Source organism: Lampetra fluviatilis, chromosome 80, assembly GCF_964198595.1.
Source record: "Lampetra fluviatilis chromosome 80, kcLamFluv1.1, whole genome shotgun sequence".
Lineage (NCBI taxonomy): Eukaryota > Metazoa > Chordata > Hyperoartia > Petromyzontiformes > Petromyzontidae > Lampetra > Lampetra fluviatilis.
In genome coordinates this window covers 704,013-719,005 of record NC_136354.1, presented here as the reverse complement: position 1 = coordinate 719,005, position 14,993 = coordinate 704,013, and the positions used below count along the sequence as shown (strand labels likewise).

At 50.0% G+C, this 14,993-nt stretch overlaps 1 pseudogene; it reads left to right on the top strand.

Moving 5' to 3' along the window:
• The window catches only part of LOC144953664 (uncharacterized), a 564,993-nt pseudogene that overhangs the window by 372,940 nt on the left and 177,060 nt on the right, over positions 1 to 14,993 (top strand).

Genomic DNA, 14,993 nt, shown 5'->3' with positions numbered 1-14,993 from the left:
CTCGTTCGCCGATGACGTCATGTACCCGTGACGTCATTTGTAATTTGAAACAAGACGAGCGCGGCACGTGACGTCATACAACGCCACACAGCGAATACAAACGTCGAGGATGTCTCAGCCATCCCGTAGCTGTCAGCCCGTCGCGGTTCACTCCGCGCGTCTTCGCGTCTGTGACTTTCACATTTCACACTTCACTTCAGATTTAGCATTCTCTGGAAGAACGTCATCAACCAGGTAGGGTGTTGACTGTTGTGTTAGCCGACTCTCTGTGTTGTATTGCATTATATTTCTAAGTATACCAGGTTTGTTTTCTCTTTCATTTACACCCGACGATGATTGCTCGTGTTGCAATCGAAAAGTCGTATGCACGTTCGTTGTTCCTGTGTTTGATTGCTTGGACTTCTGGACGAATGGCTTCAGTGGAAAGGACGTCAAAGGGGAAATCGACGTTTACGTTTTTGATTTTAAGAATATCTTTTAACTGCTGAATTCCTATTGGGAAATAGCATGTGTAGTGGTGCTGTTGACGTGCAACCGACTGTGACAGTGATGGATCACGTGGCGGCACGGGGTGCGGGGTTGAGCACGCGTTGTGGGCGTGGTATGGACGCGCGCGCCGGGAGTGACAGATGACGGGCGGCGCGGCGTGGGTGTTGAGGCGCGCTGACACGAGATGGGGAAAAGAGGATCGTAGCCAGCGCCCGGTGATTGGTCGAAGGGGAGGTGCTCGCAGCGACGTCCGCAGGAGGGGTATAAAGGGTTACGCGCAAGAGCACTCGGGGCAGTTAGCCAGTTAGAGATTACAGACGGAGTGGAAGGGGTAGGGCCCGTGTGGCTCGAAGGCGAGACCGTGGGAAACCGAGGTCCGACGCCCATGTGGGTCGGGACTGTGGGACCCAGGGTCGAGACGGACACCCCAGCTGGGTGTGTTCCAAGAGGCTACGGGGCGTTAGTCGCCGGGTAGCTAAGTGGCGTTAGTCGCCGAGTAGATAGTCGAGTAGCTAAGTGGGCGTTAGTCGCCCGGGTAGCTAATTGGCGTTAGTCGCCCGAGGAGATAGTCGAGTAGCTAAGTGGGCGTTAGTCGCCCGGGTAGCTAAGTGGCGTTAGTCGCCCGAGTAGAGAGTCGAGTAGCTAAGTGGGCGTTAGTCGCCCGGGTAGCTAAGTGGCGTTAGTCGCCCGAGTAGCTAAGTGGGCGTTAGTCGCCCGGGTAGCTAAGTGGCGTTAGTCGCTCGTGTAGCTAAGTGGGTGTTGGTCACCCGTGTAGCTAAGTGGGTGTTGATCACCCGTGTAAATACAGTTGGTTCAATAAAAGAGTGTGCTACCCGTGAAGTCGTCTCCCGCCGAGTTACTACATTACAACTGGCGTCAGAAGTAAACCTGTCTTCAAGAAGAATGGACACTAGGAAGACTACCCGTATCCACGAGCGAGGTCGGGAAGACGACGGCGTACCGGGGACACCAACCTCGGGGGGAGAGGACGAGGAGTTGCCGCCGATGCAGCCCTTCGCAGAGATGGCCGACGCTCCGCTCGCCTCCGACACCAGCCTGCAAGACGCGTACTCCCGGTTGGCGGAGTTGCTGCTCGCCGCCGCTGCAATCTTGGCGGAGATCTCCGTTCCGGCGGGCGAGAAAACGGCTGCGGGGTTGGAGGAAGGAGCGAGGATGGCGGGATCCCGCCAAAAGGCGCTTCGCGCCAAAAGTTTGGAAGTTGGCGCCGTTTTTGAGGGTCCGCCATCGTTTGGTGGGAAACATGGACACCACGTGGTCGGAGACCTCCACTCAGCGCAGCCCACGTCATCAGCGCGCGCCGGAGCTCTCCATTTTGCGCCTGCAGCCGGAGCCGACATTTTCTACAACCACAGCGGGGCGCGGGAAAATCTCCCCGACATCGACGACGATCGGGTCCTCCAGCAAAGATTGCCCGCGCTGTCGGCGTTCAAGGCGGATGGGGGCGACTGGGGAGCCTTCCATCGAAGATTCCTCGCACATCAGGAAATGTCGGGGTGGTCCGACACCACTGCCCTGCGTGCGCTGCCGGCGATGCTCGACGACGACGCGCTTGCAGCCTTCACATCTGCTGCGAGGTCGTCCCGCTCAACGCTCCAGGCCGCACTACACCTGATGGCGAAGGTGTTCGGGCCGCCCTCCACCTGTCGCCACCAGTTCTACGATCGGCGAAAGGCGGTTGGAGAAACGACGCTCGCCTATCGTACGGCGCTGCTCGCGTTGGCGGATGCCGCTTTTCCCCGCATGGACAAGGAGGGGAAGGACGCCATGGTGACGGAGCAGCTGCTGGCGTTGGCTCACAATTTGGGAGTCCCCATTAATGTGGCGGATGAGATGGACATTTGTTCCCTGGGGATCGCCACGAGCATTCACGCCTACGAAGTCCTCAAGCGAAAGTCGACGGTCATCTGTGCATCGGCGGGGAACGAGGCACCGGCCGCCACGGTCACCGAGCCTCAGCCTGCTGCGGCTCAGGAGGAGGCTTTCACCGTATCGAGACCGGGGGACTGGAGAACGGGAGGTCGTTCGCCCACACGCTCATCCCGCAAGCTGGAGCAACCGAAACCTACGACGTCCCTCATCGTCTGCTACAACTGCGGGCTTCGGGGTCACGTCGCGTCCGGGTGCCGGGCTCGGCGTCAGCGCGCCGCGGGACCATGTCCGGACGAGGACCAGGGCCACAAGCCGTCCCAGCTAAACCCGGCAAGTCGCGGCACCTCACACACTCGGTCCGCGCACGGGGCACGTTCGGGTCGCCGCTTGGGGGTGGGGGACCCGCGTAGGGGCACCGGGGGTTCGGTCCGGCGAGGGGGGTTCGTACACGGCCCGAATGCAGTTCAATGGTCCGAATTGGCCCATAGGATGGTGGCTGCGTCGGCCGGGTCGTCCGTGGTAACGGGGTTTATTGACGGGGTTGAGGTCCGGGTGCTTGTGGATACGGGTGCGTCGGCCACTATCATTTCGGACCTTATTTATAACATTCTTCCCGTCCAATGTCGACCCCTTCTGCCTGTAGACGTGCCATTTTACGCGGCGAACGGGGGTTCCTTGGGGATTATCGGACAGATTCGGGCGTCTATTTGTATTGGCGATATCAAATTGGCGGGTCCTATTTTTGCTCTTTTTTTTTTTTATTGTTCTTGTTGCTGTAGTGGCATTTGCAGATCCTTGCGGACTGCGGCGTTCGTGTTGTGTTATGTTGTGTGGTTATGGTTGTTGTTGTGTTACGGGGCACACATGGGGGATAAGGGAGTGTTGTTATTTTGTAGCAGCCGGGTCGGCTGCGAGCTATGTGGTAGGGGGTGATGTAGTGGTGCTGTTGACGTGCGCCGACTGTGACAGTGATGGATCACGTGGCGGCACGGGGTGCGGGGTTGGGCACGCGTTGTGGGCGTGGTATGGACGCGCGCGCCGGGAGTGACAGATGACGGGCGGCGCGGCGTGGGTGTTGAGGCGCGCTGACACGAGATGGGGAAAAGAGGATCGTAGCCAGCGCCCGGTGATTGGTCGAAGGGGAGAGGCTCGCAGCGACGTCCGCAGGAGGGGTATAAAGGGTTACGCGCAAGAGCACTCGGGGCAGTTAGCCAGTTAGAGATTACAGACGGAGTGGAAGGGGTAGGGCCCGTGTGGCTCGAAGGCGAGACCGTGGGAAACCGAGGTCCGACGCCCATGTGGGTCGGGACTGTGGGACCCAGGGTCGAGACGGACACCCCAGCTGGGTGTGTTCCAAGAGGCTACGGGGCGTTAGTCGCCGGGTAGCTAAGTGGCGTTAGTCGCCGAGTAGATAGTCGAGTAGCTAAGTGGGCGTTAGTCGCCCGGGTAGCTAATTGGCGTTAGTCGCCCGAGGAGATAGTCGAGTAGCTAAGTGGGCGTTAGTCGCCCGGGTAGCTAAGTGGCGTTAGTCGCCCGAGTAGAGAGTCGAGTAGCTAAGTGGGCGTTAGTCGCCCGGGTAGCTAAGTGGCGTTAGTCGCCCGAGTAGCTAAGTGGGCGTTAGTCGCCCGGGTAGCTAAGTGGCGTTAGTCGCTCGTGTAGCTAAGTGGGTGTTGGTCACCCGTGTAGCTAAGTGGGTGTTGATCACCCGTGTAAATACAGTTGGTTCAATAAAAGAGTGTGCTACCCGTGAAGTCGTCTCCCGCCGAGTTACTACATTACACATGCGTATTAATAAAGATTTCGATACGAGTATTAAAGTGTTTTTTCTTGCAGATTAATAAAGACCTGATTTGTTTTTAAAGATGACTGATCGTACGTTATTGCTACCATATCCTTCCTTAAAAAAACGGACGAGTAGACATACACACACGAGTGTGCATCCAAACACGACTGTATATACAGCGGTGTACATTCACACACGAGTGTGCATGTGTTTCTACAAGTCTTAACGTTAATATACTTGCAGAACAATAAAGACCTGATGTGTTAAAAATGACAGATCGTCCCTTATTGCTACAATGTTCATAGAGAACACGTGTGGGGGCGAGTTTCAGGTGAAGCATCTCCATCACACAAGTTTACCCTTACCTGGCAGCATCGTGGCAGTCCGCTGGTCACACTCACTACGTCACACTCACGAGCTGTTTTCATTCATTTAGCACCACGAGCGGGGAGTCTCATCCCTGTAGTTCCCTGTTGTGGTGGCGCATTCCTACCACGTTGCCCCTCATTTCTTTGTATGACACAATATAAAAATAATTTGTTCCAATACATAATCATACACGAGTACACATACACTCCCATGTACACACACCCACACACGAGTGGACATACACAGCACTGTTGAAACATACACGAATGTGCATACACACTGCTTCATACATACACACACGGGTGCACATGCATACAAGTGCGCATACACACACGAGTGTACATACACATCAGTTTACGTACAAAGGGATTGCGTTCTACTACACGAACAAATGTGCGAACAAATTATTGTACATACCTATACACACACATTCACGCATATACATATCCACATCAACGAGTGTAAATAAACACACGAGTGGACATACACAGAAGTACAGATCCATGTACATACAAACAGTAGTATACTTGGAAAGCGGGATTTTGTGATTATTTTCACAGGTTAAGCTGACGATATGAATCTTAGATGCCCCACAACATTGAAGTACGTTACGCTAATGACATAAAGCATGCGATTCTAATTAATTTTCTGTTTCCACTGCAGACGCTTGGAATTATTAACAATTTCGATGTATTGAATGCTTCCCCTATCCCCTCATTTTGATGCTGCTAATCCTGCATAATGCACGGGCATAAGTAGTACTAATCACATACCTGCATTTCCCATATCCCCTCCCTTTGATGCTGCTAATCCTGCATAATGCACGGGCAGAAGTAGTACTAATCACATACCTGCATTTCCCATAAATATGCTAAATTCCTCTTGATATGCAAATTATTTTGTCAAGGCGCCCTCTCCCCCCTTCCAACCCAGCTTAAATATACGCTCCAAGCATGGTGCTGTTTCATTCAGACGCTGTCTCCCCGACAGACCTGTTCTTCACCTGAGGACGGCTGCGTGCGTTGTGGCCGAAACGTCGTGAGAATTATTTTATTCCGTTTATTTTTTTATTCTTTTCCTTCTACGTGACTTTACCGAAAGAACCAAGAAGAGTTACCATTTCTTATTTGTTGGTCAGCTGGCGGTACTGGTACTCGTAATCGCGAGCCAATTCGTCGTAGAATTTATCCCAGAGAGCCTTCGTATCTGCTGGCATGGAATACAGCAGAATCGTAGCGAAGAGTTGACGAAGCTGGTACGGCATCTGAAAGAGCGAGGCTTCTTCCAGACACGCAACCCATTCGCGATCGCTCTCAAGGTAGCCTGCTCGCATGGCTGCTTCCAGCGGTTTCTTTTATTTTATTCGTAACGCACCATCCATATGCGCTCCACCATCCACCATGCCCTTGCATCGCATGTGCGCCATCCACAGTGACATTGGTCAGCAATTGCACCGTTCCGATCGCACACAGGTTAGCCCCTGCATCCTCCGTCTGTATGTACACACACAGACAAATCCGTGATGGGGCCACCTATTTTTTTCTTATAAAAAATATTTTGTTGGTGTTTTTACGTTTACGTATTCCCATTGTGGGTGTTTTACGCATGCATCCGATTTTTGGGTTCCTCACATATGGTATCAGAGGTATGGGTCACTCCATTTCTCAATCGAACAATAACGGGGATCGTTTCAGTTATGACAGCTTGCAGATAGAAACATTGCATGATCGTATACTAATAATGACAGAATTTGCACCCCAGTGGAGGGCATCCCCCACCCGGCGCTTCTTACCGGTACTGTGAGGCTTACAAATCCAGACTTCTCCTCCTCCTGAACCGTTCACAATACCCTGTGGTAGTACCATAATCATCTCAATAAAGCGATCACTTTCCAATGCCCATTTTGATCCCGGGAGTTACCCGGGTGGTGTCACACTGTACTCATTGTTTCAGCATGTCGCAAATTCCGATATGGCTTGTGCAACGGCCAGAGAGTGACAGCGGCGGGGACCGGGCTGCAACCTTTTTTTACAGTTTATTACATTTCAAAGTGCATGGGATTGGCACTCCAAAACATGATAAATGTACAGTTAAGCCAACTGCATCCGTGCTAAACATGATACGCGGACACATGCTGCATATTATGCAACACATGCCCTTACCACTACCAGCATGCACAACATCTCAATTACACAACCGAAGTAGACAGCAAGCCGTGCATGGAGACGTGATCAACGTCAATACATAATAATGGTAATAAGCCATCAAACAGTCAGCTCGGTTGCCCCATGGGGGTATTGAGCCATGGGCGGAACTCCCGAAACTGTAGGGGGCGCTACGCAACTGGCCGTGGTCCCGGCAGGTGAAGCTGCCAGCTCAGTCCGCTAAGACTCACTGTATAGCGACCCCTGCCTACTCGTAAGGTAAAGTTGTTTGGGGACTCCACTAATCGCAGCACGCAGCACCCATTTTTTACATAAATATACGTAATATTACCGTAACTACCATTCGCACACTTACATACACACGATACTCACACAGCGCAGGGTCTGCGCCCACAGTGCACTGCACCACTGCGGCGCAGACCTTGCCAGACCTATGCTATCACACACGGCTTACCTTCTGTGTGCTTCTGCTTGTTTGGAAATCGACGACTGACTGACTGACCGGCGCGTGCTGCCGCCAAAAAGCACACAGCCCACTTTCAGCGAATTCAATGTAAGGGATCATTTATTTGTCCAATCAGATTGAAGGCGACGCCGACAGAATTTCTCGAGCGCTGGTTTGATATGTAGGGCCGGGAACTGTGCAGGGCCACTTTGCACACACTTGTTTCGGCCCAATGAAAGATTAAGCACAGTGGTTTCAAGGGAATGGGCGCAATATTGATGGAGCTGCATACGAAAGAGTGGTCAGTTTTGGCCACTGGGCCGTCGAACCGAACGCCACCAATAATTAACAGATTTTATTGAAAGTTCTGGAATAGAAAATGTATGTGGCTATCTGATTAGTGGAGGGTTCTTGTTTGCACCCGCGGACGTTCTTCGTTGCCGAGATATCGCCACCAGGACGCAGTGTTCGGCGGGTGCAACAGCAACACTGTACCTACAGTAGATTATCCGTTGCGACCATCACTCTGAATATGCACATCTTATTCCAAATCAAGCTCGAGATCACCAATTTTGATATTTCAGGCTGTATGTCGCTTTATAATCCTCTAAACTTGCAGCAGTTTAGAGGACATTGGGGGGTGAATATTAGCAAATTAACACGAAACACGGAATTATGCATGGAGATGCACATCCTTATTCAAACGGAAGTGTACAATTATGCAGTGAGATGTACATACGTATTATGTTGCTAGATATGCGGATTGTTAATGCCTAAAATTTACAATTGAATGCAAAGTCCATGATAGGCCAAGTCGAGAACAAAGGATTTGGATGCTACAGGGGAATTATAAAGGGCTTAAAATCAGACCTCAAGGACATTTCGAGAGGGATTTTGCTGAGGATAGAGGCTCGACTCCTCGCTCTGCAGATAACCCTTCTTCCACGAGACCCAGCCTGGCGAGCACGATTGCTTGGCTACTTTGCTTCAGGAGAGTTCGTGGTGATCTCTTCAGACGGGTTCCAGGGACATCGATACGCCGTGCATCAACAAGTAAGTGTCTTCGTTAGTGGATAAACTGGTAATCGTGTGTGTAGTCCGACTTCCGAGACGTTACTGTGACTCGGTTAGACGTTAGTGAGAGTTGCTTTTTGGCGATTTGAGCCAGACATCCACGAAGTTTCACATGGAGCAGAAAAACTCTCCACAGCGGCACGCACACACGGGTAAGAAGCCATTCAATTGCTCTCTTTGTGGGAAGGCATTTGCAGATTCATCAACTCTTCGCAGTCACCAGAAAACACACTCGGGTGAGAAGCCATTCAATTGCTCTGTTTGTGTGAAGGCATTTGTCCGTAAAGCAGATCTTCACACTCACCAAAAAACACACACGGGCGAGAAGCCATTCAATTGCGCTGTGTGTTGGAAGGCATTTTCACGGAAATCAGATCTTCACAAGCACCAGAAAACACACACGGGCGAGAAGCCGTTCAATTGCTCTGTGTGTGGGAAGTCATTTGCAGATTCATCAACTCTTCGCAATCACCAAAAAACACACACGGGTGAGAAGCCATTCAATTGCTCTGTGTGTGGGAAGGCATTTGCAGATTCATCAACTCTTCGCAATCACCAGAAAACACACTCGGGTGAGAAGCCATTCAATTGCTCTGTTTGTGTGAAGGCATTTGCCCGTAAAGCAGATCTTCACACTCACCAAAAAACACACACGGGCGAGAAGCTGTTCAATTGCTCTGTGTGTGGGAAGCCATTTTCACGGAAATCAAATCTTCATCGTCACCAGGAAACACACAAGGGCGAGAAGCCATTCAATTGTTCTCCGTTGGAGAGGACACGGTCATCACCCCGAAACAAGCATGAGAAGATCCGCAATGATAGGAAAGTGAAATCAAAAGGAGAAATACAGAGTGCTGCAATGAGTCCTGAAAAAAATGCATCTTTCGAACCTATGCAGGTGGATCCTGAGAGATGCGTGGATGTAATGAGTCCTGACGACAATTCCTATTTCGACCCCATGCAGTTGGATCCTGCGAGATGGCTGGATGTACTGAGCCCTGACGACAATTCCTATTTCGACCCCGTGCAGGTTGATAATGAGAAATGGCTGCTGGAGTGGCTGGATAATCAAAGTACTGAGTACTTTTGTTAAAGTCCTGGAATGTGCACGTTTGTTTCTCTGTTAGATCAATGTATTAGGTGCAATTGATTATATCAGTGATTTCCAGCACTACTCCAAGCTAGTGTAATTATTTTAACAAAACCGTTTGATTGCTCTGTGTGTTGGAATCATTTTCACAGTCAGTAACACTTCACAGGCATCATCAAACAAAGAGTAAAAATGTTGTCATGAGTCCTCAACGAAATTCCTCTTTCGACCCCATGCAGTTGCATCCTGAAAGATGGCTTGATGTAGTGGAGTATTCGTGTCTCATATAAATTTTTCGGTGATTTCTAGGACTTCAAGCTAGAGTGATGTTGTGAATGCTCTATAATGTGTTCGGATGAATGTCTTCCTTTTAAGTTCCAGAAGTGTTCACGGATTTCAGAATGACAACAATTTTATACTTAGGACGAATGGCTTCAGTCGAAAAGGACGTCAAAGGGGAAATCGACGTTTACGTGTTTGATTTTAAGAATATATTTTAACTGTTGAATTCCTATTGGGAAATAATTTGCCTAGTTCCTTTCCTGTTTGAGCATACGTATTAATAAAGATTTCGATACGAGTATTAACGTGAGATTTCTTGCAGATTAATAAAGACCTGTTTTTAAAGATGACTGATCGTACGTTATTGCTACCATATCTTTCCTTTAAAAAAACACGGACGAGTAGACATACACACACGAGTGTGCATCTAAACACGACTGTATATACAGCGTTGTGCATTCACACACGAGTGTGCATGTGTTTCTACAAGTATTAACGTTAATACTTGCAGAACAATAAAGACCTGATAGGTGAAAGATGACTGATCGTCCCTTATTGCTAAAATGTTCATAGCGAACACGTGTGGAGGCGAGTATCAGGTGAAGCATCTCCATGACACAAGTTTACCCTTACCTGGCAGCATCGTGGCAGTCCGCTGGTCACACTCACTACGTCACACCCACGAGCTGTAGGGGCGGGGCTCTGTCTGCTCAGTGGCGCTGTTTTCATTCATTTAGCACCACGAGCGGGGAGTCTCATCCCTGTAGTTCCCTGTTGTGGTGCCGCGCCGCATTCATTACCACGTTGCCCCTCAATTATTTGTACGATACAATATTATAACAATACATATCCACATCAACGAGTGTAAATAAACACACGAGTGGACATACACAGAAGTACAGATCCATGTACATACAAACAGTAGTATACTTGGAAAGCGGGATTTTGTGATTATTTTCACAGGTTAAGCTGACGATATGAATCTTAGATGCCCCACAACATTGAAGTACGTTACGCTAATGACAGAAAGCATGCGATTCTAATTAATTTTCTGTTTCCACTGCAGACGCTTGGAATTATTAACAATTTCGATGTATTGAATGCTTCCCCTATCCCCTCATTTTGATGCTGCTAATCCTGCATAATGCACGGGCATAAGTAGTACTAATCACATACCTGCATTTCCCATATCCCCTCCCTTTGATGCTGCTAATCCTGCATAATGCACGGGCAGAAGTAGTACTAATCACATACCTGCATTTCCCATAAATATGCTAAATTCCTCTTGATATGCAAATTATTTTGTCAAGGCGCCCTCTCCCCCCTTCCAACCCAGCTTAAATATACGCTCCAAGCATGGTGCTGTTTCATTCAGACGCTGTCTCCCCGACAGACCTGTTCTTCACCTGAGGACGGCTGCGTGCGTTGTGGCCGAAACGTCGTGAGAATTATTTTATTCCGTTTATTTTTTTATTCTTTTCCTTCTACGTGACTTTACCGAAAGAACCAAGAAGAGTTACCATTTCTTATTTGTTGGTCAGCTGGCGGTACTGGTACTCGTAATCGCGAGCCAATTCGTCGTAGAATTTATCCCAGAGAGCCTTCGTATCTGCTGGCATGGAATACAGCAGAATCGTAGCGAAGAGTTGACGAAGCTGGTACGGCATCTGAAAGAGCGAGGCTTCTTCCAGACACGCAACCCATTCGCGATCGCTCTCAAGGTAGCCTGCTCGCATGGCTGCTTCCAGCGGTTTCTTTTATTTTATTCGTAACGCACCATCCATATGCGCTCCACCATCCACCATGCCCTTGCATCGCATGTGCGCCATCCACAGTGACATTGGTCAGCAATTGCACCGTTCCGATCGCACACAGGTTAGCCCCTGCATCCTCCGTCTGTACGAAAGCAAACTCTGGAGCCGCTGAGCAACGGTAAACCACTCTGCGTGTGTCCAGTGTGTTTATTTTCATTTATTATCATGCTTGTTTATACAGGATGAGCCTCACTAAGTCTCAAGACTTTTTTTCAGGAGGGTCCTGTCAAGTTTGCTCACAGTTGGTAACAAAGTTGCTGCTGTTTGTGATCCAAATGGAGCGATTTGCATTGCGTGGGTTCAGTTACAGGGAGAAAGCTGCTGAATCCTCCCAGAACAGGGGGCACCACATTCCACACAGATAACGTGGCCCAACGTGGAAATCAAACCCAGGTCCCTTTTGCTGTGAGGCACAGGTGCTCCAGCTCTGCTGCACTCACAAAATATACAGACACTGCAAACCCCACGTGTACATTCCGCTATACTGTGGACAGATTTACTTTCCATAATTGGTTTCTGGGTGAGACCAGATAACGATGCGGCCATATTTCACCATTTAACCCTCCATCCACCGTGATAATTTCGCACTCTCATGCCTGTTTCCAGGCCAGCTGACAAGTTGCCTTGTAATGCACAGAGACAGCTACCACTGGGAGGGGTGTCCAATTTCAAATGCGTTGAGATGAGAGTTGTGAGATGTGAGTAGCTCATCGCGCTCAATGCAATCTGAGATGCCTTCGACGTCAAGGGAGGCGGCTCTGTCGACCTCAATCACTGTCGGACATTTGATAGAAATCGTGGATGGGTTGAAGCAGCCAAAGGGTCGCACACTCATCGCTCACCACTTACAGTTCAGATCTTGCTTCCTGCCCTGGCTATTACTGCCGCTGCATTGACCACAAAGATACACACCCATTCCATCACAGTGGACATTCATGATCTCCACCAATGTCATGTTTAATGTGTAGACCATTATGTCCAAGGGATCAATTAGAATACACATAAAAATGTCACTAAAAATGATTCGGCTAAATTGACAAACAACGCCACCCACTACTGTGAAACCACAACAGTCTGTGTGAGACACAGCTGAACCTATCTCAAGGATAGCCTTGCCCCATGAGAATGACAGTGCCAATATGAAGCACACTCACTGGCCATGTCGTTATTGCTGTTCATATTAAGCTCGAATGAATCCGCCACACATTCCACCCCCGGACGTTGAGTAGATGGCGATGTCTGCCGTAGCAGGAAAGTGAAACGGTGTCGTGTTTGTCTCTTAACAGATCTGAGCTAAAGCAGCCCTCCTCCTCACTCCTCCAGGCCTTTGAAGCGAAGTCAGAGGTTGTGGAGAAGGAGACGAAGGAAGAGGTGAAGGAGATGATGGAGGATGAAGTAGAGACGGAGGAGGAGAAATCAGAGGAAGAGAAGGCAAAGGAGGACGAGATTGTGATGGTGACAATGGAGGAGAGCACGGAGGGAGAGGATAAAGACAATACGGAGATGGAGGACAAGAAGACAACAAAGGATGAACAGATGGTCGTGGTGGAGGAGATGGAGACTACGGACAAAGGAGAAACAATGGTAGTGGCGGAGGAGGAAGAGAAGAGGGTGGAGGAGATGGTGGTGCAGGAGGGTGAGGAGGAGAAGATGAAGGAGGAAGAGATGGTGCTAGTGGAGAAGATGGAGAAGACAGAGATGGCACAGGAAGAAGAGGTAGAGGAGAAGATGGCGGTGGAGGATGAAGAAGAGGGGATGGAAGAGGATGAGACAGAGGAGGAGAAGATGGAGGAGGTGCAGGTGGAGATGCACGAAAAGAAGAGGAAGCGAGGGGGCCTCGCTCGCATGGCGAGAGCGTTCACCTCACTCCTCCGCCACATGCTACTTTGTGGAGGCAGGTCCACCGCCCAGTAGGGGTGGTGGTCGTGGATCGGTGCCAACCGTGACTGCTATCACCACACGACCCAAGATGCCACTGGGACCACAGCTGAGGAATGAAACTGAGCAGCAGATGCCAGCACTGCAGCAAATGACTGCTGCCAGGAGACCTCACATCACACACACACACATGGGACTATTCCATTAGCATAGCCGGCTCCACACTGGGCCCCTTCCATGCAGGTTTTCATCCAGGCGGTCCTCATGCGATGACCTTACCATGGTTTCCAGGACATGTAAGGGGCAGCTGACCCAGAATTAGACAGCTGCAGGGGTCTGGTGCAGACAATGAACAAAACCTGCACGTGCCAAGTCTCAAGGCCACCCGGTTAAGAATTAGGATCAATATTTTTGTTGTTGTTGTGACTATAAACTTTGTGAAATCAACACATGAGGACACAACGTAACGTTGCATTGCTTGCGAGTGCTGCCTGGGTTGGTTAAATGTGCCTTGGCTCGTGTGTGCGGTGTCCCGGCTGTGTGTGCGGTGGGACAAACACATAGATAAAAAGAGACGTTTTGGGAAATGGTTCTTCAGAGCACATATTCAGGTGATTCGCCTTCACGACAAATCCACCCCTCATCTGCCCCACTGCTCCTTTGCTGCACTGCCTCATTGCTCCTCTGCTCTATTGCCCCACGTCTCCACTGCGCTCTGCTCCACTGTGGATTAAAGAGAAAGGAAATGCAGGACTGCCACTGCTCCACAATCCCAATTGCTTTGGAACAATATTCAAAGAATGCTGCTGCTCACTAAACAGGTTGCTGCTTATGTCTTTAACGTGGGAGGTGTTTAGAGGTGGCCGATGGACCTTGTGGTCATATCACTGAATTGGCACCACGGAGTACCTGGAATTGAATCCAGGCAGTCACCTGTGATCAAAGCAGATTCTCAAGTCTAGCGAGTCAATGGTCTCAGCCCGGTCATCATTTACTGCACAACATCAACTATCACATGGCTGCAATGTGGTTCTCCATGTACTTAGGATAAATTCCAGCTGTAAGAAGTAACAACATTGTTGTGACCCACGTTGCTCTTAAATAAAGAACAGGTGGGAAAGTCCTGCCCTTTACAATGTGGACCAGACAGCACTTAAAGGGTACTCAGAGTTCAGTGTGCCATTCTCAAGCACGAGGCATCATCATCACCACCAATCAACATTGCCAGCCATCTCACAAACCAAACACTCACCATAATACTCACACACCCACACACTCACCATGATACACACCCACACTCGCACCATGATACACACCCCTACCATCCTACTGTCACACACGTCATGAAAGTCACACACGCACCATTACTCACACACAAACCTACAAACTCACAACGACAACAGCCGTAATTTGCAACTACATGATGGTGATATCACAACAACCCAGGTGCCATGGGTTGACTGCTGTGCCAGGCTAGGTGCAGGAGGAGGTCACGGGACAGAGCCAGGTGTCATGGGTTGACTGCTGTGCCAGGCTAGGTGCAGGAGGAGGTCATGGGACAGATACTGATGCTGAGACACGGGGAGAGAGAGAAGGGAGACACGGGGAGAGAGAGGAGGGAGATACGGGGAGAGAGAGGATGGAGACACGGGGAGAGAGAGGATGGAGACACGGGAAGAGAGAGGATGGAGACACGGGGAGAGAGAGGAGGGAG